Source organism: Astyanax mexicanus, chromosome 2 (genome assembly GCF_023375975.1).
Source record: "Astyanax mexicanus isolate ESR-SI-001 chromosome 2, AstMex3_surface, whole genome shotgun sequence".
Taxonomy (NCBI): Eukaryota; Metazoa; Chordata; class Actinopteri; order Characiformes; family Acestrorhamphidae; genus Astyanax; species Astyanax mexicanus.
Window position 1 is genome coordinate 43,285,833 of NC_064409.1, and position 22,458 is coordinate 43,308,290.

At 40.2% G+C, this 22,458-nt stretch overlaps 1 protein-coding gene across 4 annotated transcripts in view; it reads right to left on the minus strand.

The window, feature by feature from the left end:
* Window positions 1-22,458, minus strand: part of lingo1a (leucine rich repeat and Ig domain containing 1a) — a 221,161-nt gene that overhangs the window by 26,596 nt on the left and 172,107 nt on the right. The window contains exon 1 of one of the 4 annotated variants that reach the window (XM_007228543.4): window positions 21,738-22,211. The exons of 2 other annotated variants lie outside the window; for them this stretch is intronic. The gene's annotated coding sequence lies outside the window, so the exon portion shown is untranslated. Of the gene's footprint in view, window positions 1-21,536; window positions 21,669-21,737; window positions 22,212-22,458 lie in introns of those variants that run through there. One more of the 4 variants, XM_007228544.4, reaches the window with a different exon arrangement.

Consider the following 22,458-nt stretch of genomic DNA (forward strand, 5'->3'; position numbering starts at 1 on the left):
AAGGTGTACCCATTGCTGAGACACGTGTGCACATGAACACACACACAGTATTGCTAATAGAACAGAACTCTATGGAGAAAAAAAAATTGGCACCATGGCTGCGTCCAGAAACTGTTGCTACTCCTCCTTTCTTCTCCTTTACGTCCTACTGCTCCTCTCCTACCCCAGAAGAAGATGGAGGCATGGAGGATAGGAGAGGAGGAGTGGAGAGAAGGAGCAATTATTGGGGAAATCAGACAGCTGAGCCTTTTTTTAATAGAATAATGGTGGACTGAGCCAATCACATTACTCGCTTTTAGCTCACCAAATACTACACAGCCAATCACAGCTGCGTGAATTTATTTTATTGTAATAATTGTGGATATTTAAACTTCTGCTCATTGCAGAGAAAGAAAACACAACAAATGTTTGCCAATATAAAAAGATAAAATCTCTTCTCTTCTTCACAACAATTTTTTATTTTTGGTCACATAATAGTTTTTTTTTTATTTGTAATATTTATACATATACACAATTAATATATATTAGTAAATAAATAATGAATTCACCAAATAGCACATGCTCGTGTGCTCTGTGGGCGTGCCAACAGTGATGTCACTTTTAAATCCCTAAGGACTTCCATGGTACGATACTCTGGCCTATCCTCCACTTGAAGCTGCTTCAGGGGGGAATGCAAGTGGCTTCTTTTTTGTCTCCTCAGGTATTTGAACAGGCAAAAAGATGGCGCCACAAAATCAGTTTGCGGGTCACAGAGGAGAGAAGAAGGATCAGTAGAAAAAGGGGGTACATTTTGGGGTTTCTGGACGTAGCCCATGGGTTCTGCCAGCACTGAGCTGTGGAGTAGTGGAACTATGATCTCTGGAGTTAAGAAGTTGCAAAATAATTAGAGGGGTAATAAACAAACATCCTTACTAATGTAGTAAAAAAGCATTTCTTAAACAGTATAGACAGTTATACCAATTAAAGCTATACGGATTTTGTGTAGTAATAATAATAATACGTAAAAGACAAATGCATCTCATGGATGAACACAAATAAACACCACTAACTATAAATTAGAAGCTATTAGCACAGCAACACAGCGGAGCTAACAGCCACACAAAACAGCAAGCAGTGCACATTTAACCAGTTAATCAAAACTTGTTTAGCACTGGATAAACAGCCTATTTCTGTTTACAATGCCTGAGAGGGTTTAATGTTGTATCTTGACGCACCTCTGCTTAGTATTGGTGATTGATGAATGAGCTGAAACAAACTGACCACAAATACAATAATTTGTCCATCTCTAGCTATAACAACACAACCTTTAAAATGTTCAAATCATTCTTGCAACTTCTGTTTTCTAAATGTCCCTGATGGTTTTGCTAGTTGCTCTTTCAAAAGCTCTTGCATGGGAAGTGCTCATCCTCATCAGAGCATCAAATATTCACAACAACACGGCATCAGTCACCCTCTCAGACGGGAGCTAGGTGGCAGTATTTGGGAGTTAAACCGGCCTGTCCTGGGTATGCTGGAGTAAGGTGATCTGGCAGGGACCTGTGGTAGTGCAGCAGGAGGAAGGGAAGGTGAGAGCTGGGCTTCTGCACGGCTCAGAGTTTCTTTGCTTCTTATTAAGCACCAATCAAAAAAACAGCTGGGAGAAATGCAAAAGAGCAGAATTATTTATTTTGCATTTGCATATCTGCCAAAGGCTTGGCCCAGGGGGAAACTGTATTAGGAGGAGTGATTAATTCAGTCATTTCTCTTTTATGGCTGACACCGGCTTTGCCAATTTACAGAGTCCATTGCGCGTTATTTTAAGCAAAAACGAAACGTCTGAAAGCGAAGTGCAGGCCTATTTGCGGGGAGTCATCACTACACCTGAGATGAATTGCCGTTGCCTCAAAAGAGGCCTCTCTACCTCTGTTTATCTTTCACTTTCTCTCGCATCCCCTGCAGATTCTTTTTTCCCCAGAAGACGGAATGCAGTCAGGAGTCATTTTAAAGGCTCGAATTCTCCTTAATCAAACCGAGGAGTCCAGAGGAGTTTCATTCGAGCCGTTGGATTCCAGCAGGCGAGCTGCATAATACAGCCTTTAACAGCTCGTCTCTTCGGAGCGAACCCATCTACCCACCAACCCACACAGCATCGCCACCCCTGCACCCGGCACAAAGGCAAGCAGCCTCAGAGACAGGCGCAAGGCACAAGGTCAAACACCATTTCATTTTCTCTTTTAATCCCTGCAGCACTCTCATCAATACCCCCCCCCCCCTCTCTCTCTCTCCACCTTCCTCCCCCCAACGCTTTTATTTAAAACCACGCGCTGCGCCCGCGACATTACGGGTAACACGAATCCTCTGAAAAGCAGGCAAAACACAGGAGACTGGAGCTGTGTGCAAATATAGCATTCCATCACGTAGAGCAGGCATCCTCTCATTACGCCATTTCAATTCCACTAACATATAATTAAGGGTAACCACCCCTCTCATCTTCCCCAAAAAGCCAATGAACACTACAATTTTACTTACAGTCAAAACCCATTTACAGAATTTATACAGCGCCGTCTCCATGTCCTCAAATCATTTACTGAGATTAGTCCAACGAGCACCGTTATCTAATAGAATGCAATTTGAAGCTGAATTGCTGGGAACTGGATAACTGAATTTTCATACTGAATGAGTCTTACATTTTCCTGCCTGATAACACTTTATGAAACTGTATTTATTACTTTAATGGCCACAGTCGATAACTCAAGAAACGCTGCTCTTCACGCTGACTCCTCCATCTGACCAATAGAAACTGCCCACCATCTCATTAACGTCCGTTTATTTGGGATAGGAGTGTGTCTAAACATTGTTTTTTTCCTAATTAAATTCAATTAATCTAACAACTGATTTACCCATTATTCTAAAGAGTTGGATGTGTGAGCTAGATTTCTTTTAATATTTTTCTATTTTCCTTAATTATTTTCTCCTAAAACACGTACTGAACTTTAAGACATTTAAGACATCTTCAACAAAAATAGGTATCAACTATATAGGTATCAACTATTAAAATGTACGGAAAATGCAATTGATTTTGGGGCCTAAATGTTTAGCTCTTTTTCCAGTAGAAAGAACAAATAAGGTCATGACAAAAAATAATCGCAACTAAATCGACTAACTGAACAAATAATCGGCAGATTAGTCAAGTACTAAAATATTAATTAGTTGCAGCCCTAATATTTAGTGCAATATTTTAATTTTGTCAGAATTTTCAGATATGGCACACTCCTATCGGTTACAGCTTGTAGTTATATGTAATTAAGGTAATAGTAAAATTGCAGAGTGCGCTGTGCACATGCTCTAGATGCTTGCACTCATGGCTGAATCCCAATTCACACATACCTTTAACCTATATTTTATATACTACATAAAGCAGCACACCATTTATTTTGGTGCAGTATTTTAAACAGACTATTTAATGTCACAGGCAATCACACAGACAAGTCGCCCATCTCTATTTTTTTTCTTTTTTTCTATGCTATTTCTCCTTTAATAGCATGTTTTATAATTCTGCAGCTCAATGTGTAACTCTTTAAGTAAAGCAACAGCAAAAACGTGACGTTTCTACACATCTCTACTGTATTACTTATCTCTTTCTCTCTCTCTCTCTCTCTTGTCTCTCCATTTCTTCCTTCAAATAACTGCAAATGGAACAAGCCCATCACATCTTTAACTACTTCTTCAAAGTTACAAAGGCTTTTAGGGACACACACTCAAGTGCCCACAGACGCATATGTGCACACCCTAACTCTTGGCTCAATTTTCACCGATAATCCCCACTGGAACTCTAGACATCTGCTATTGTGTCATCACATCTCTCTCTATTCCTCACGTCTGCTCTGCTCTGTGTTCCGTGAGTTTTTTGTTCACAGAGATATCTCCTCTGCTCAAGCTTCTCTCCGCTAGCCAGGCTCTGCGTCTCAGTGCTGGCCAGTAACCTGACCTCCTGCTCCCCTCCTGCGTGTTACTCGGATACGCTCTCAGCCCCTTTCTCCCCTACTCCCTCCATTAGACACAGCCCTGTCAGGCTTCTATTCTGAGCCCAGGTGATTGATTTTGTCTTAAAGGACACCTGATGGAGCTGGATGTGGACCTGTCATCATCAGGAGATCACGATTAAAACAAGAGATAAGAAAATAGAAGATGAAATAGTTTAGTACCAGTAGACGCTGACATAACCAGTATGATCTTATTTAAAGTCCCAGGAATTCTACAGCCATTGACTTTGACAAGGGCCTCGTTGTGATGGCTAGAAGACCATCTGTCGGATCATCTAAAAAAAAAAACATCAATCAGGCAGGTTTTGGAGGAGGTTCAAGTTGTGCAGTGCCCACGATAATGATGTGATTCTGCGATACTCAATATATCGTATGACAATTCTCTAAAATACTGCACAGAATCTGTATTACTGAAGAGGATAAAATATATACCCCTAAATAAGCAAATACAAATAATTATGGACTCATGGATTGGTGTCAGTTTCACATAATTTGACAACCTATGTTCACATTACTAGACTAAAGTGAATCAAATCCATTATTTCTGTTTTAATGTTAGATAGATCATTTTTTCTTTAGAGCTGTGTGAACATGCCGACTCCAGTCTTTACAAACCTAATTTGAGTCACTCTGACCACTAAAATCCGATTTCAAATGATATGTTCACATTACTAGACTAAAGTGAATCAAATCCATTTTTTCTGTTTTAATGTTAGACAGATTGTTTTTTTCTTTTGTTTGTTTGTTTGTTTTCAGAGATGTGTGGACATGCCGACTTTTCAAAACTTTTCTTTTTCAAATCTGATCTGAGTCACACTGGCCACTCAAATCAGATTTCAAAGGCTATGTTCACATTACCAGGCTGAAGTGAATCAAATCTGCTCAGTGTGGCTGAGATCTGATTTTTTTCATGGCTATGTGAATGTGCCAAATCCGACAAATCAGAATTCATGAAACTTTTTGCTTTTACACATGCGCTACGTGCTTCTCTCTCGTACCCAAACGTCTTTTGGTGCAGCTGTGCAGCCAATCTGCAAAAACAGCAAAAGCAAGCCGCCTGGCCTTTTTTCACATCCGTGACCCGAGCATGTACTTCAGACCAGCTGTTTACTCTTCACTTGCTCACACAAGATGCTCCACATATGAGCTGCTAACACTTCCATTTCACCTTTATAAAGCTACAAGTCGTCTCTCAAATGATGTTTATACATGTTCACATTACACACAGTTACAGATCACTTACATCTGTGAATGTGAATCATCAAAATAGTCAAATCCTTAAAGCGGGCTGTTCATGCTCGGAAACCATCAAACCTGACTAAACTAGAGATATTTTGTTAAGAAGAATGATCCAAATTACCTTCAACCAGAGGATCTAATCAATATTGATGTCATTTTTCTGTTGTGGTGCCCAAATTTATGCATCTGCCTAATTTTGTTTAAAGAATTATTGCGCACTTTCTGTAAATCCTATAAACTTCATTTCACTTCTCAAATATCACTGTGTTCATCTGCTGTATAATATATTTAACTGAAATTGCTGATCTAAACAATCAATGATTTACAGTATACAGAAAATCATTAAATTATCAGGGATGCCCAAACTGTTTCACAACACTGTATGTTAATGTGAACGTAGCCAAAATGCACCAGATTTATAAATCTTTGATCAAAAACTCCTAGCAAAGCAGTTCTGCCTCAATACTTATAGCTAACCAGGACCAATTAAGGTATTTCTAAACAAACCTAGAATGCAATGTGCAGTGCATCTGTGAAAATCATATTTCACTAGCTATTTTCATACAAATTACCCAGGTTGACACTCTTAACCTGTGTTTATAAATCTGTCCGAGAGCAAACAGACCACACTTCAGTGTTGAGCAGTCCGGCCACTTCTGCTAGGCCACTGGGGTGTGAAGCGATGCCGAACAGCAGCGGGGTTTGGTTGGGGTTCAAGCCCACATTCATGCTTGGCTAATCCCTCAAACGATGCCCGGGCGTCAGAGGCTCTAATTAAAGGCTAATGCTCGACCGGCCTCCCAGGGTCACTCAAAATGAGCAGTAAGACTGTGTTAAAAGCCCACTGCATTGTTCCTCTGGAAAAAGGGCTGCATAATGGGCGAAGAGCGAATGTCTGTTAACAAGCAGATTAAAAGCAACACACACTGGACTTGTGAACGAAGGCGAGAAAAAGAGACTTGTAAAAGCATTAAAACAGAGCGAATTAGCAGAGAAGCTGCATTTCGGGCGTCGGGCTGGGACTCGTCTCTGCGCTGGTCATGTGGACGGGAGAAAGCTCAAATCCTTAATGTATTTTAATGCGATTATTGGTCACAATGGATGTTTTTTAATGGGCATCCAAACAAAGTTCCTCTTAAAAAAAGAAGAAGACGAGGCCTGCATGTGTGAAATGGGTCCACAGTGCGAGTGTCTGCATTAGGGACAGGTGTAGAGCAAAGAATCAAAGAACAGACAGGCATTTGAAAAGGACCATTAAAGCTCTGTGAAATAAAAGCAGAGTGCACGCGGCCATTAGAGAGGCCGGGGTATTATCTGTAATTTCTTATCAGTCACTCGGATCTCGCTGACAGAAAACTGCAGAGTTTGGTCTAGGCTTTTCACCATTGCTTTTTATTTTTTTTAATCGTACTACTAATCGATATACTGCCCTAAAAATGATAAACAATATTACTGTCAGACCAATTAAGACCAATTTAAGCCACTGATATAATGCTGATTTAATAACCTTATAATGCAATTACACTCAAAAATTAAAGAGCAATTCACTTTTAAAAGCTAATTGAGAATAATCAGACAGTGCAGTGGGAAAAATGTTAAATATCTTAAATAAAAAAATAATAAAAAACAGAATGCACTGAATACAAAAAAAAACAAAAAAAAAAAGTTAAATTGTAGTTATATCTGACAAAAATAGAATTGGGCTAGAGGTGTGCCATATTGTATCATGCACAATATATTGTGACAGAAATATCATGACTATAGATAAAACATCCACAGTGGTAATAGCAGTACCGTCATTTTCACACAATAAGGCACACTTAAAATCCTTTAATTTTCCCAAAAATGGTCAGTGCATATTATAATATGTATGAATTTTACCAGTCAGGTTATAAAGAGCAGTAAAGCCACTCCACTGAAGTGCAGCGCTATACAGGAGTTTCAGTTTAGCTCTTCGTCACCGAGACTAGAGCAGTATTAGCATTAGTGATAGCAAGTGCTAGCTCTTTTGCTGTTCAGAGGAGAGTATATCAAACTGTAGTCTGCTGCTAACCCCCGGCTAGCACTGCTGGAGCAGCATTAGCATTAGCCGCTAACTGCATAAAGAGCCTTATAATCCAGTGTGCCTTATGTATTAAAAAATTCACCAGAAAAAGTCATTTATTCATAGTGCGCCTTATAATCTGCCATGCTTTATAGTGCGAGAAATATGGTATTCTGTACTGTAAGCATTATTTTTTTTTTTCATACTGTATAAGTATACAGAAAGTATACAGGTGTTTTTGTTGGATTACAAGAAATAAAACATTATTTTGTTTTTATTATTATTATGTTTTTATATTGTCAGGAATAGTATTATCAAAAAAATACCTGTAAAATAATCTATATAATTAGGTGAGAAAGTGTCTATATCAGTAAAAAATCATGCATGCATAGTATTAATTATTAAGTCTTTACACTTTTATTTGATTTGCGTGCATACAAAACTTATCAAATAAACACAAGGGGAAATATTTAGGGCTGCACAAACAATTGAGGTCATGAAAGGTCATTGTACCATATACTGATATCAGAATTATTGTGACAGGCCAAGTTTGGGCATTTCTTTATGTGTGTGTGTGTGAAGTGCTTTTAGCACTTTGTGGCCTTCTCACTGTCTCTGATCACTTGACCTGTGAAATGGGTATCTGAAGAGCACACACACACACGCGCACACACACACACACACACACACGCACACACACGTGTCACTCAGCGAAGAGGCTCCTGACAGCCGTTATTTTTATAAGAAAAGGCAAACACACTCCAGCTATGACAACATGTTGCTGTCGCACGCCCAGCAGGGGGCGAGGAGCTTCAGCTTCGCACATCTTCATCAGTCGAAGCCGCCCCACCCTCCTTTCTCCAGCTGAGCCAGCATGAGGAGCATGAATGACCAGATTACACCGTGGACAAACCCCCCCCAACCCCCCCCCCCCTCTTCTCCCCCACCTCCTCATGTTTATTCCAATCAGATGTTGATACATAATGAATATTGATGCTGTCACCGTGACATATTTAGGGCGCAGTGTAAATCAACATGGCTGCTGCAGATAAATAAACAAATCCAATTAAAGAGCGTGTTAGCAAGGCTGTGCTTACCTCAGCTCCTTTCCTCCACGCTCACACACACAAACACACACACACACACACACTTACTGATCTGAGCTACAACCAGACACCCTACCTGACCACTGGCCTCAGACTGACTGCTAAACCATTCCCCAACCCTCTGTAATTTATAACCACTCTGATCGACTGCGCGTGCACGTGTCAATCACTCGCCCCAAAAATGATGGGTGTTGCCTCCTTGTTCTTCCAACTAGAGCAGCAGCAGCAAAGCAGCCATCGATCTGCTCGCCTGAGAGGAATACTGATCACAGCACCACCAGCGCCTTCACTTTCACACACAGCACAGAATTCTTATTAAACTCTATTACACCCTTAACCCTAAACCCTGGACATGCATGTGTGTGTGGACTGAGAGACACAGCGAGACAGAAAGACAGACAGAATGTCTGTATATAGAAAGAGAAAGATGGAAAAAAGGACCCAAACAGATAGATTAACAGACACAGAGACACATACAGGGGTTGGACAGTGAAACTGAAACACCTGGTTTTAGACCACAATAATTTATTGTTCCGACGGACAGTCCACAGTTAATCCTGTTGGATGTGGTTGGTCCTTCTTGGTGGTATGCTGACATTACCCTGGATATCGTGGCTCTTGATGCATCACAAAGACTTGCTGTCTTGGTCACAGATGCGCCACCAACAATTTTTCCTCTTTTGAACTCTGGTATATGACCCATAATGTTGTGTGCATTGCAATATTTAGAGCAGAACTGTGCTCTTACCCTGCTGATTGAACCTTCACACTTTGCTCTAACTGAAGCAATGTGCAATTAATGAAGATTGGCCACCAGGCTGCTCCAATTTAGCCATGAAACCTCCCACACTAAAATGACAGGTGTTTCAGTTTCATTGTCCAACCCCTGTAGGACCTCATCTTACACTCTGCACAATGCTCATTGCTATCTTTCACCCGGCCCACAATCTGTTTCCACGCTTTGCATCTGTGACTTTTAAATAGCAACAGTGCTTGTGAATATATCTACACCAACGGGCATGGTGATCTGAAAATAAGGTGTGTTCAGTCAGAACAGTCAGACGTTCATGATATCTTGGCAACTAGGGGTGTGCCGTATCGTACGCGATAATAGCATCAACATATTTTTTTTATTGTGAACGTTATACACTGAAATACTGTCATATCACCCACCCCTAATTATCACATCAGGGTACTACTTTTTGCTGTTTTCAGCAAAAGAAAAATTCACACTGTTCACATTTCCCAATATAAATCTAACAGAGACAGTAATTATATCTGTCCAGTATCATTTATTTTACTTTAATCCTGGATATATGAAGATATATGGAGTGCATTATAAGTATCATGACATTCTGGATCATTGACTTCTGTTACAAATCTGAAAAAAAAATCAGTGTGGGGTGTGTCATATATCATATGCAATAATAAAATGTATTTTTTTCTTGCAGTAGTGTATTCTTGAAATATTTTTTTTTATTCAGTGTTTTGTCATATCGCCAAGAGTATTGTTATCACGAAAATACCAAGATATATCATGATATTATTTTAGGACTATATCGCCCACCCTATTTGCCTATTGGCAAAAATAAAAAAAACACTGCATCAGTGCTTTCCTCTGCTAAGAAGGGCAGAAGCTCTGCACCATTAAAATACCAATCCGCCAAAGTCAGAGTGCACCTGGCTCTTAAGGGAATGGCAATGGACAAGCTAATTGGTTTATTCAACGTTAGGCCCTAAACATCCTTTGATTAATTAAGAGAACTAGTATATGCTTTTGGCGTGTTTCCAACAGTATGGAATTGGAAATGGTATTGTGATATATTAACTCATAACCATATATTGTAAAACCTGTCGTATGCTCTAATTGATAGACAAATCAATATATTAACTAGCAGGCCGATATGCTGCATTTACATACAAAGCATACAAAAAAGAGTGAGAGAGAATGAGAGAAAGAGAGATACACCACAAGAGATAGAGAAAGGTAAATAAGTGCGTGTCTGAAAGTGATAACCAGGTGAAAAATCCTTAATATTTGTTCTGTTGGCAAAAAAAAAAAAACAGTCCATACAATTCAGATCCACTGGATTATTCGTATGAGTTTTTTTTCCTCTTTTCTTGCAGAATCTGTCGTTTGTAGGAACAGTATAATGGAGCCTGACGGTGCAGATGGGCGTGAGCTTTGGAAATGGCAAGAGATCACACAGAGTTTTATCATTCTCATTGCGGCAGACACACACATGCACACACACGTACAGAAGGAATGTAGCTACTGGAAATACCACAGTGAAACGTATCAGCAGGCATCATCATCGTGTGTGTTTTTGCCATTTGAAAAGTGTATCCATCGTCCCTGGCCCGCAGGGCAGGAGCGCGCTTTTGTGGAACGGAAGCGTTCTTGAGCGCCTCGCTTAGATCGGCTGGGCATTTTCTCATAACAATCCCACGTGTTGGAAGCAATTAGCCTAGCTCGCTGTGGCCTGTCGGAGCTCCTCTGGACCACGCTGCGTCTGAGGTCGACCGCCCTCCAGGTCAACATGACAACCGATCACTCCGCATTATCGGGCCCTTGCCCTTGTCCTCGCTGCTGTCTGACATTTCAAACCCATTCCATCAAGCCTTCTATCTTAATTAACATTTACCACAATGGGCCTGGGCAGAACCGTATGTGTTCCAGACAGAGCGCAGAGGGGAAGGGCCGGGCATTCGGGAGGATGGAGCTCAGGGAATCAAAGTCTCCGCTGTTTCTCCAGGCAAAACCATGGGAACAGTCTTGAATACTAATGTCTGCACTCATCATCTAACAAATAGCTGCACCAAGACAGAGTTCACTCATAAGAACGGAACTGGGTGGGTAGTTATGCCAGACTGTCATCCTTCAGAATGACAGCAGGTCATCTACAGTGAGGATTCCTGCTTTTATCTTGATGGAGATGACCAACAAATCTGTGTGTGGCGGTACCATGGTCAGCGCCAAGATCAACCATTTAATTCTCACATCATCACAGGTGTAGGGCTGTGACGATTAGCTGGCATAATCCTCAATGCTAACTATAACAATCTAAAATCACAGCATATTTAAGTAGAATTTCCTGATAATAATAACATCCTGCACGTAAATGTCTCTTATACAAAGCTTTGTAATTTTATATACAATATAAAAACACACTTGAAATCCTTTCATTTTCTGAAAAATCGTCAGTGCGCCTTGTGTATAAATTTTACCAGTAAAGCCACTCTCCTGAAGTGCAGAGTTATACAGGAGTGTCAGTTCAGTTCTCCAGTACCGAGGCTGGAGCAGTATCAGCACTAGCCGCTAACCACGTTAAATGCTTGCTCTTTTGCGTTTCTGAGGTGAGTATTATCAGTCTGTAGCCTGCTGCTAACCCAATCACTCACAATCGTTACTCACCCAAATAAACATTTTTTTAGGAGATAATTCGGTGTGCATTAACATTCAGTGCTTGTTTGACTTTAAAAGAAAATGTTTTATTACTCATCTTTAAAATCAGCTGTTTTAAACTAAAACTTGCCACACCTTACAGAGGCCCAATTCAACTTCTCTAAGTAGTTTACTCCGATATGCCCAATGATAGGCCCAAAGTGACAGTCTTGAGTAATCTGATTTAAAGTCTCATTATTACTGATGTTCCATGTATTTTAAACAACTCCTCCAATAAGTCCAGTTTCCCCAAAAAATCTTAGTGTTATCATCTTACTGGTACAGACAGTGATCTGTGGGATGCTGCCCTGACCATTTAAGTGCCATCTTTAAACTAAGATGCTTTCAAGAAGCCCAGCCCTAAGTAGCAGAAGGCGTGTTGTAACACAGCTAACTTCCTCTGAAATGTTTATATGTTATAAATATTCTGCAGTCGCAATGCCATCTGTGCTTTACATGCTCTGCATTGTGCTTCACTGTTACTTCTGCATGCAAATGCACACATACAGCCATACAGCGATAACGATACTCTTCACAGTTTTCATGCATCTTGGCATGTTCTCCTCCACCAGTCTTACACACTGCTTTTAGATAACTTTATGCCTTTACCCCTGGTGCAAAAATTCAAGCAGTTCAGCTTGGTTTGATGGCTTGTGATCATCCATCTTCCTCTTGATTATATTCCAGAGGTTTACAATTTGGTAAAATCAAAGAAACTTAGGTGGTTGTCTAATTTTTTTCTAAACTTTTTTGCCAAAAATAGCATGAAAGTAATATAATTAGGGGTGGGTGATATGGCATGATATTTCAGGGTATAATGTCGTTCACGATATTCAAAAATGTTGGTGATATTATTGCAAACGATACAATATAGCACACCCCTATTTTATATTACGGCAAAGTTAACATAACATGGAGAAACATCAGATTTTACGACAAATCAGAACATCAGGGTTCATAAACGTTCTAATTAATACATTTCCGTGATTTTTTCATGACTTTTCAATGTCTTCAAGATAAATTTTCATGACCATACGATTTTAAAACATCAGTGCAGACATGGACAGTAAAATCAAAAATCAACTAATACTATAATTAAAATTGATTATAGCAGGTCTAAAATGAATCTGAAATCTTGACACACAATATTTAATAATAAAATGTATGTCAGATCCTGAGTGCTCCATTGTGTGGGGGTAAATCACTGAATTAACTGACATATTAGCTCAAAATAGATTTTTTCCATCAATAAACTGAAACCCCAATATCTGTAGACCAAATTTCCATGACTTTTCCAAAACTTTCTGGATATTTATTTTTCCAAAACTTGGCCTGGAAATTGCCAATTGCAAACTCAATGACTTTTCCAGGTTTTTCATGCCCGTACGAACCCTGGAATACCTATATGAAAGAACCTTTTTAACACTAAATAATATCGGTATATTCAAAGACTTATCAACGTTTGTCTTTGACAAACGTATCAAGTGACTGAACCGATAATTGCAGGCAAACCTGCGCTATATGACAATATATACAAAAAAAGTGTGTGAAAGTGTGTGTCTTTCTTCGGCTTTTTCGGAAACCGTCGAAGATGGAGCGCGTGGGAAGGCCTATTTTGATTCGGCGCCGGAAAAAGCTGTGATTTTAATAATTTAATTTGGGCATTTGAAGCCGGCCCGTTCCCTCAACAGACAGCAATTTAAATTTCAGGCAACTAAGCAAAACTAATGGATAAAATAATAGTTATTCAGCAGGGCTTCTCTGGCGGGTGAAATGCATTTCATTTAAAGATTAGCGGTAAGCTGCTCTATTTTCTCTATTCTCTCTCTCTCTCTCTCTCTTTATTCTCTCTCTCTCTCTTTACTCTCTGTGAGAATGTGACTGTAAGTGATTTGGCTTTGAAGGGACAGGGGAGCGAGTGGGAGTGACCTTTTAGAACAGGGTAATGTGGTCGGACTGAAAATCAATGGAGACACAGATAAGGATCTTTGTATTAAGAGACCTTTTCACCAGCCTTAAAATTAAGCACTAATGTCATGTTTGCTGGATGCACGCCTGCTCTACAGCACAACCGCCCCATCCTCTTCCTATTCTTTTCTAGTGTCTGTTTTATTTCATTTTTTTTTTTTTTTTCATCCTCGTCTTTTTTTTTTTTTTATCCGAGCCGAGCGAGGCAGACAGACAGTGAAGGCGCGAACAGCTGAGGGAAAAGGGGAGATAAAACTCACAGTTCAGAAGAAAACACACCCATCTCCCATCAGGCCCGCGCAGGCTTTGAGGCTCCAGGGCCGGGGGGAACGCTGGGAGATCTCGGGGAGCGGCGTGGCGCTGCAGGACTCCAGCAGAGGCAGCCATGAAAAAGTCGACATCCTGAAATTAGCCTCCTCTCAGCGTCTCGCCCCGCTCGCTCTCCAGGCCCCTGGCTGCAGAGCGTGTCTGCTTTCGAATGCGGCACGGGGCGCCTGCTGTTGCTGTGATTTAAAGAGGGCCACCGAGGATAAACAAAGCTATGGGGTGCTACACAGCTTCGAGTGGAGTTAAAAGACCCCCCCTCTACTCCTCCAAACCCCACCTCACACAATAACTTCAGGAGCAGGAGCAGTGTCTTAACGTTATTTTGCCTGCGGGTTCAGCGGCAAAGCGTTTGGAAGCTGATGTTTATATAATAAGGAATTCATATCACTCAGGCGACGCTGTGACTCTGACGTTAGCCACATGCACGCACGAGGGAGCCACCTAACAGGAAGTGCACACGAAATAGGACTCTTTGACTCGTACACACATACACACACACACGCTCACATTTGGGATTACTGTGCCACATTGCACACCACCTATGATCATCAAGCAGCAGGCAGACCGAGCCATGTGCTGCACAGCAATCCCCTGCGTCCCTTTACACAGCTTTTCAAATGCAGGGGAAACAGTCGAGCGCAATACCAGCTTTGATTTCCTGTGCTCTATCCGTGTCAGCTAGTGCTAAACCTGCTTCATGCGCCATCAGCCAGGTTCTGTTTTATGCATGGACTCTAAACTGACTACTACACTATTATACTGAGAAGAGTATTTTTTTCTCCATTTTCAGATGCTCCATTCTATTGGTCATATCCAACTAGTGCTGGGCGATATAACGATATCGATTTGTTTCGCGATAATTTTTCCCTCGATGACGATGATAAGCCTGTGCAATAGAATTCGATAAACATTCATTTCCATTTCCGTCTAAGTGGCGCGGCAAACAACGAAAACACAACGTGTAATCAATCCAGAAGACGCTGGAGCAAATTAATAAATAGTTAAGAAAATTGTAATAGTTATTCTCATGCATGCAACAAAAAACCCTAAAGAATAGTGGAGTATGGCCCGACACACGCAAACAACCATAGTGTTTGTACTTTGGGAATAAACGGCCGCACTGTTCAGCACGTTTTAAATAAATTTTAAGTAAATTTTAAGCACTAAATGTAATTAATTCAATTTATATTAGGACCTCGGGGCAGGTGCTGCAAAAATGTGTATGTGGGGCGCGGATTAAAGGAAGAGGTTTTTTTGCGGAGCGGTAACAGGACAAAAACACCTTAAGAATGATGTCTAAATGACTTTCCTCTAATCTAATATAATTTAACATGGTTTAAGGATATAAAATAATTTCTAAACAAACGAACTTTTTAATATTGAGCTTATGGCCCAAGTGCAAAAACACAAAATCATTTATCATTTAGATTATCTGCCTGAACGCGAGCCCGAACCCGAGCTTGAACGCCAGCCTGACTCAGGCGCTGCATGAACTCGGGCCGGTCGAGAACACCGCTTTCCTCTCAGATTAGGCGGAAGAAAATGGTCTTTTTTTTAATGTAACAAATCACACTGTGATTTTTGTGATATTTCCCCAATTACAGCTCAGCTGCGCGTTTAAAGCTCAACGCATGAATTAATCGGTGCGCTGTGCGCCGCGCGTGCTCGCGGGGGATTTGACGCGTCTGTCAAGCAAGTTAATGGACCGTTTTGGGGGCAGAGATTAAGAAGTACAGCAGGTACATCTCAGATTTGTAGTTTAATGCTCTACTAAATTACTGGCTTTAAAACTGGCTCATGATATGGTCGGTTCTGGCTGGATTTTTTCCTGCCTACAGGCTGCATTTGACGGAAAGCAGCTCCTCAGTCAGACAACAGTGTCAGCATACAAATCGTGTGCGTTTCCTACAGGACAAACCATTTAAAAGTGCAGATAAACTCATTAAAAAATCACACAGTGTCTGTCTGGCTTAAAATACTTTTAATAAGGTACAGCTTTTAAATTAATAAATCAACATTCATTAAAAATCCGTGAGAAGTTCTGTATGCTAAATGACAAGCTAAGCTAATAAGCTAATAACATTTAATAATAACAGAAAAATAGATATGAATTTGGAAAATAACCAACTAAAGTGAGCTCAAAATACAATAATAAATATAATCTAACGAATTTCAAAATATAAATTAGAAATATTGAACTTCAATATTAAATTCAACTTCAACTACAAAAAACGCAAGGACCGATAGAACATAACGAACAGAAAAAAATAAATTTGAAATTGGAAAAAAAGTTCAAAATGCTAAAAGAAATAAAACCTAACGAATTTCAGAATATAAAATCTAAATATTGCACTGCAGCAGTACAAAAGCCTAAGTGCTTAAACAAACAAACCAAAAAACAGCCTATCACAAATCATTTTTTGAGCCCGACCCAGCTGAGGAAAAGGTGGGAAATCTTTTTTTTTCCGGCTGGGTCTTGGAAAAATTTGTGGTGAATTAAAGGGGCCGTGTTGCAATTTTTGTTTTACTTTAATCAGTTTTTAATCCGTCTTTTTAAAAACAAATATTCCAATATTGGCTGCCAATCAGTGCCCAATATTCTGAGCTCAAAAAACGCTATTCGGGCCAGCCCTACTAATCTAATATAATTTAACATGGTTTAAGAATATAAAATAATTTCTAAACAAACGAAATATTTAATATTGAGCTTATAGCCCAAGTTTTTTTTTCAGTCATGGAAAATTGGAAAAAATTGGAAAAAAGCCCGAGTTCATGCAGCGCCTGAGTCAGGCTGACGTTCAAGCTCGGGTTCTGGCTCGCGTTCATGATTAATTTGTTTTTTTTAAAAACTAATATTGGAATATTCGCTACCAATTACTGCCAAATATCCGGAGCTCAAAAAATGCTATTCGGGCCAGCCCTAATAATTATGGAGATACAGAAAAAAATATTGTGATAAAACTTCCATCACTCCCTTATTCTCTCACTAATAAAAACAAACCTTTAAGTGTGACACAAAGTGATTTGATTTATATCGTGATACATATCGATATCGACTGATATGGAAAACTATATCGTGATAAGATTTTTTCCCATATCGCCCAGCTCTATATCCAACTAGATTCTACTTGGAGCATTGCTATGGTGATCTAGAACCCCAACAGTATTGGACGAAGCACCACCATTTTAAAGAACACACTGCACCACAACAGATCAACGCCCAAGGACTTTATACCCCCTCTAGCACACACCTGGACCTAGGAATGGTACTAATAAGCAGATGTTAATCTGTTCCAGAGGGTCCTATTCTATTGGCAATACTTCTCTACAGGGATAAGACAAGCTGTGTGTGTGTGTGCGTGTGTGCATGCATGCATATGTGGGTGAAACCTAGTGAAACTAGTTAAATTCATTTAGCAGAAAGCGTGTTCACAAACATTTGGGCATATAGTGTGTCAGTGGTATCAAATGGTCTTTCTATTTAGCTAAATGACCTTTCCATAGAATGGCCACAGCTTGAATTAAGAGGTTAATCAGAACTATATATCAATTTAAACTAATGAAAATAAATAAAAAAGAGCTCAAATCAATTAATTTTAAAGTACTGCACTAATAGTACTAGTAGTAGCACAGCCAGAATCGCTTGGTCCTTTCCCAGTATACAATAAATATGTCAGCAAATACTGATCTAAATCTAGGAGTCAGTCCGATGCCGATGCCTTCTTAAAAAGCAATTATCATTCGATATCAATATAATTACAATATCATTGTGCATCCCTGTCTTTGACGCTACTGATTACTGTGACAGTACTATATTTCAGATATATTCCACCAAAGAGTACATAGTACCTGGATGTTTGCATCATGTTGTCACATGATTACATTCATAAGTGTTTCAGTTTTGGGGTGAAGCATTCTTATGACACTGTCTGTTAGGTATGTGCTATATCATGTTGTATGCAATAATATCGCCAATATTTTAAATCTGACAATTTAATCCTAATAGCAATTGGCCATTTCGTTATAATGATTTTGGTATATCTTTGTTGCAAATGCCTCTTATGTTAAATGTAGCTGTTTTATATTTATAAATCTCGTTCCATTGGTTTTTCATTCATTTTAAAATGTCTAGTTGTGGTCTCTTGTATGAATGAATGCCATGTAAGACGTTTTTTGTGTAGAAAAAAAAAAAAAAGGGCTCAGGTGTTTCTATTAAGCCCGGCTTTATTTTACTAAATTAGAGGTCTCTGAAGAAAGACAGAATTTGGCGGAAGGAGACCTTTAATGCTAATATTATGTGCCTTTAAAAAAGAAAGCGTTTTTAATTATTAGTTTACATGCAGGGATGGCAGACAGAGGTTTATTTTGTGTTGTGTTTAAACTCTGACCACTAGCAGTGTCGTACTTTGTGAATATGATCATATTTTTATTCTGTGTTTAAATATTTTTATTTAAACAATGGCCTTGCTTACAGTATCCCAATATATTGCAAAATACTGAATCGTTATACATATATATCATCACCAGGTCTGTGCCAATACACAGTCCTAGTATAAAGCTGCATAAAAAATTGTGCACATTGTGATGGCAATGCTGAAATTATATATGTTGTGATCCAGAAGCCTAACAAAAATGGCCACAAATTAGCCACAAAATGATGTGATAATGATGGGTGCATCCCTAATTATAGACAATATTTGTAAACACAAATCTCTGTATTCTTTTTTTTAGCTAGGCTCCATTATAATAACAACCATGTCAGCTGTCCACATCCCATTATGTTTCATCAATTTCCTTCAACAGGAACCAACAGAAAGGGAACCGGGTGAGACATAGGTGCCAACAGGCTGCTTTATCTCAGTCCATGTGGGTCCAGAATGGAACAAAATCCATGGAACTGGCATGTAAGGACACCATTTAAACATGCTTTGCATGCAGCTGACACTCAGCCATGTTGACTTTCTAATATTCCTCAACAATAAAAGCAGGTGGTCAATCCAACCGACTGCTGGCATACAATAGACAACACTCAGAGACTCTAGATCCTAATGGCCGATAGTGAGCAGCCATGTGCATGTGCATTTGTGTAGCTTTTCCTCTCATGCTCCATTATCTCCAGTGTGCAGTATGATCTCCAGTGCTAGAGAAGTCCATTGTCATTAGCCAAGTGCCACTTAAAAGAAGACAAAAAGGCAGGTTTTTTTCACACTTGAACATGAAAAAGCATTACAATGAGCACTCAAGACACTACTGTAGGTACTGCAAGCAGTTAATCGGAAAGCAATTATTATATTTACATAGAGGCGCTCCATTGAGTTATTAGCAGTAGATGGAGTTCCTTTGTATTGATTGTTTGAAGGAACAGCATGTGGTGGATGTTAAAACAGCTGTAGCAGGACTGAAAACAATTTACCCACCAAGCTGGTTAAGTAGTTAGGTTTTCACTCATTACTCTACACACTCAAACACACACAGACACTTTTACACATACACACACCCAAACGTACACACAAAGACAGGCCAACCAGGCGTACTTAATAAATCAATATCATGCAAGTTTCATAAGAATGTAATATAAGCCGTGTTGGCAATATTGTATGAAGATGGACCAGGAGACCTTGAAGAACACTGCTGTGTGTCTACAGTCATGGAGACAATTACAGAATTACAAAATTACAAAATGAGGACATGTCATACTGATTGCACCCACCAAGAAAAGACTTTGTCAAAGCTTGATTATTTGAGATAAAAATGAAATACAGAGCAGCACTTATATAGCGAATACAGACTATACAGTGAATACCATGCCAAGCCATCTATACTATGCTGTAGTCCCCATATAAATAAAGCAGGCTGAAGGAGTCCACCACTGCTGCTGTAAAACACCACAGCACAAGCACTGTCTCTATATGCCCATAAAGCAAAGCAGATAAAAACCACAGCTGTCCAGTTTACCTCGCAAACCAAACGACACAGTCAAGGACTTTGTGGAGAAATTCAGATAGACAGCATAACAGGCTAGAAATACATAGAAATATCTTAATTTCTTAGAAACCAAACAGATAAATGTATGATATTGAAAAAAAAAGATATCTAATTAGGTACCTGATATCTAGGAGAGAAATGCTGGCCTAAACTATCTGTTATTTTATTATAAGCACATTTTACTACATTCTAACTGTCTAAGAGTCAATACTGGGATATGTACCTAAATACCTTTATTTACCCAATATGACATGAATTCAAAGCATAATGTTGCCTGAAAAACTGTTAGTACCTTTACAACAAGAATGAAAGAATAGCTTGCCTGTGTACATATTTTTTTTTATTCATGACCCACTTGTTCATCTCATCATATTGGATAAAATAATAATAAAACATTTTAAAAAGTAAGGTGCAGTACAGTATGGTAAAATTTGGCAACACTATGCCATAGAGGGGTTATTAAGGCTGTTTGATGTGATTCTAGTCACATTTATTTGCTTAAGTTTAGGCTACTTAAGCAAAGGCTTCTAATTGTGTAAAATCAACAAGATATGCCTTGTAACAATGTATTAAACATAAATAAATACATAAAAAAGAGATAGTATGGTTTTGAAAGGTGTGATAAAAATGGTAACAATGCACAATTGTGTATTTAATTTCAAGTTATTTAGATTCTAACTGTATTAAATCGACATTATCAATGATAGATAGCACATAAAAAATATCCTACATTCAGAAACTGTCTCAGAAATCAGTCCATTGCTGGTTTCTCAGTGTGTTTTCTGAACACAGAGCCTGGAGCAGATGTTTTGACACACACAACCCAGACTGGAGGAAGCTTCCTCTGGTCATGTTACACCAACATTTCACTCGACACCATTCAGCCAGGCTTTTAACGTACACTTCGTGTTGAGATGAGTGTGTAATATGCAGTGTTTGTGTGTATGTAATATATGGATGTGTGTGAGTGTGCATGTGTGGAGGACAAGGGCACCTCCTTCACTATTCCTGCTAGTTCTTCCACACTCAGCTAACAGCTAGTTAACTAGCTGGGGTTAATAATGGCCTGAACAGCTGAAGCTCATCATATCCATCCAGCTCACAGTAGCTATCCGGCGGGGAAAGCTCCATGAACTTGCCGCGGTCGGTGTTGTGGAGCTCCGCCGCGGACCGAGCTCACACCCCCGCCCTGACCGACACACCGACCCCGGTCAGCTCTGACTGAACATTCCGGAAAACTCGACCCAGAAGAAGTAAAAGGAACCTGAATTTCAGATAATCAGATTATTTAGAGCGCCCTATTTTACACAGCACCGCAAACCCGAGCAGTCTGTCGTCCTCAAACACACACACTCGCACGCAGACACACACTTCGTCAACCATTTAGCTGTTTAGCCTACCTGAGCTGCTCCATTCGCTCCCCGCGGCTCTACTGTCTCCTCAGCGGCACGAAAACACGGAGAAGTGTCCCCACTCCTCTCTAAACCCTGAGCAGACTGGGGTATATGTGTGTGAGTGAATGAGTTTGTGTTACAGGAGTGTGTGTGTGTTTTAGTGAGTGTGTTTCAGTGCGAGTGTGTGTTTGAGTGTTACGGACTCACCTCCCGCCGTCTGTAAGCATCCTCTCTCTTCCCCTCTCTCTCTTTATCCCAGACTCACGACCGGCGGCTCCCCCGAACAAACGAGCGAGCGGTACCGGACTGAGCGCCCCAGCCCCGGGCCACGACCAGACACAAACCCGCTGTCTGCCGCTCCCGCTCCGCCTCACACCCTCTCCCGCTACCGCCTCAAACAACCACCCGACCCACCGACTGACCGAGCCCTCACTGACAGCCCGCGGCCAGCGGACACCGCGGACTCAGCTCCGGTTCTCTACAGCGGCGGATTCTCTTCCACTCAGCCGAGGATCCTCAAAGCGCTTGCTGGCGCCGGAGCGAGAGAACAGGGTGGATAAGAGAGAGAGAGAGGCTGAGAGGGAGGGAGTGAGAGAGAGGGTGGCTGAAAAAGAGGGAGAGAGACTGAAAGAGACTGTGAGAGAGAGAGAGCAGGAGGGTGGCTGGGAAAGAAATAGAGAGAGGCAGAGAGAGAGGCTAAGAGAGGGAGTAAAACAGAGAGAGAGAGACTGGTAGAGATAGAGAGGCAGGAAAAGAGACTCAGAGAAAGGGAAAAAGAGAGAGAGAAACTGAGAAAGAAAGAGGGGTAAGAGATTGAGAGAGAGGGAAAAAGACTGAGAAAGAGAGGGAGAGAGACATAGAGAGAAAGAGCAGTAGAAGGCAGAGAGAGATATAGAAACAGATGGAAAATCGAGACAGAGAAAGAGAG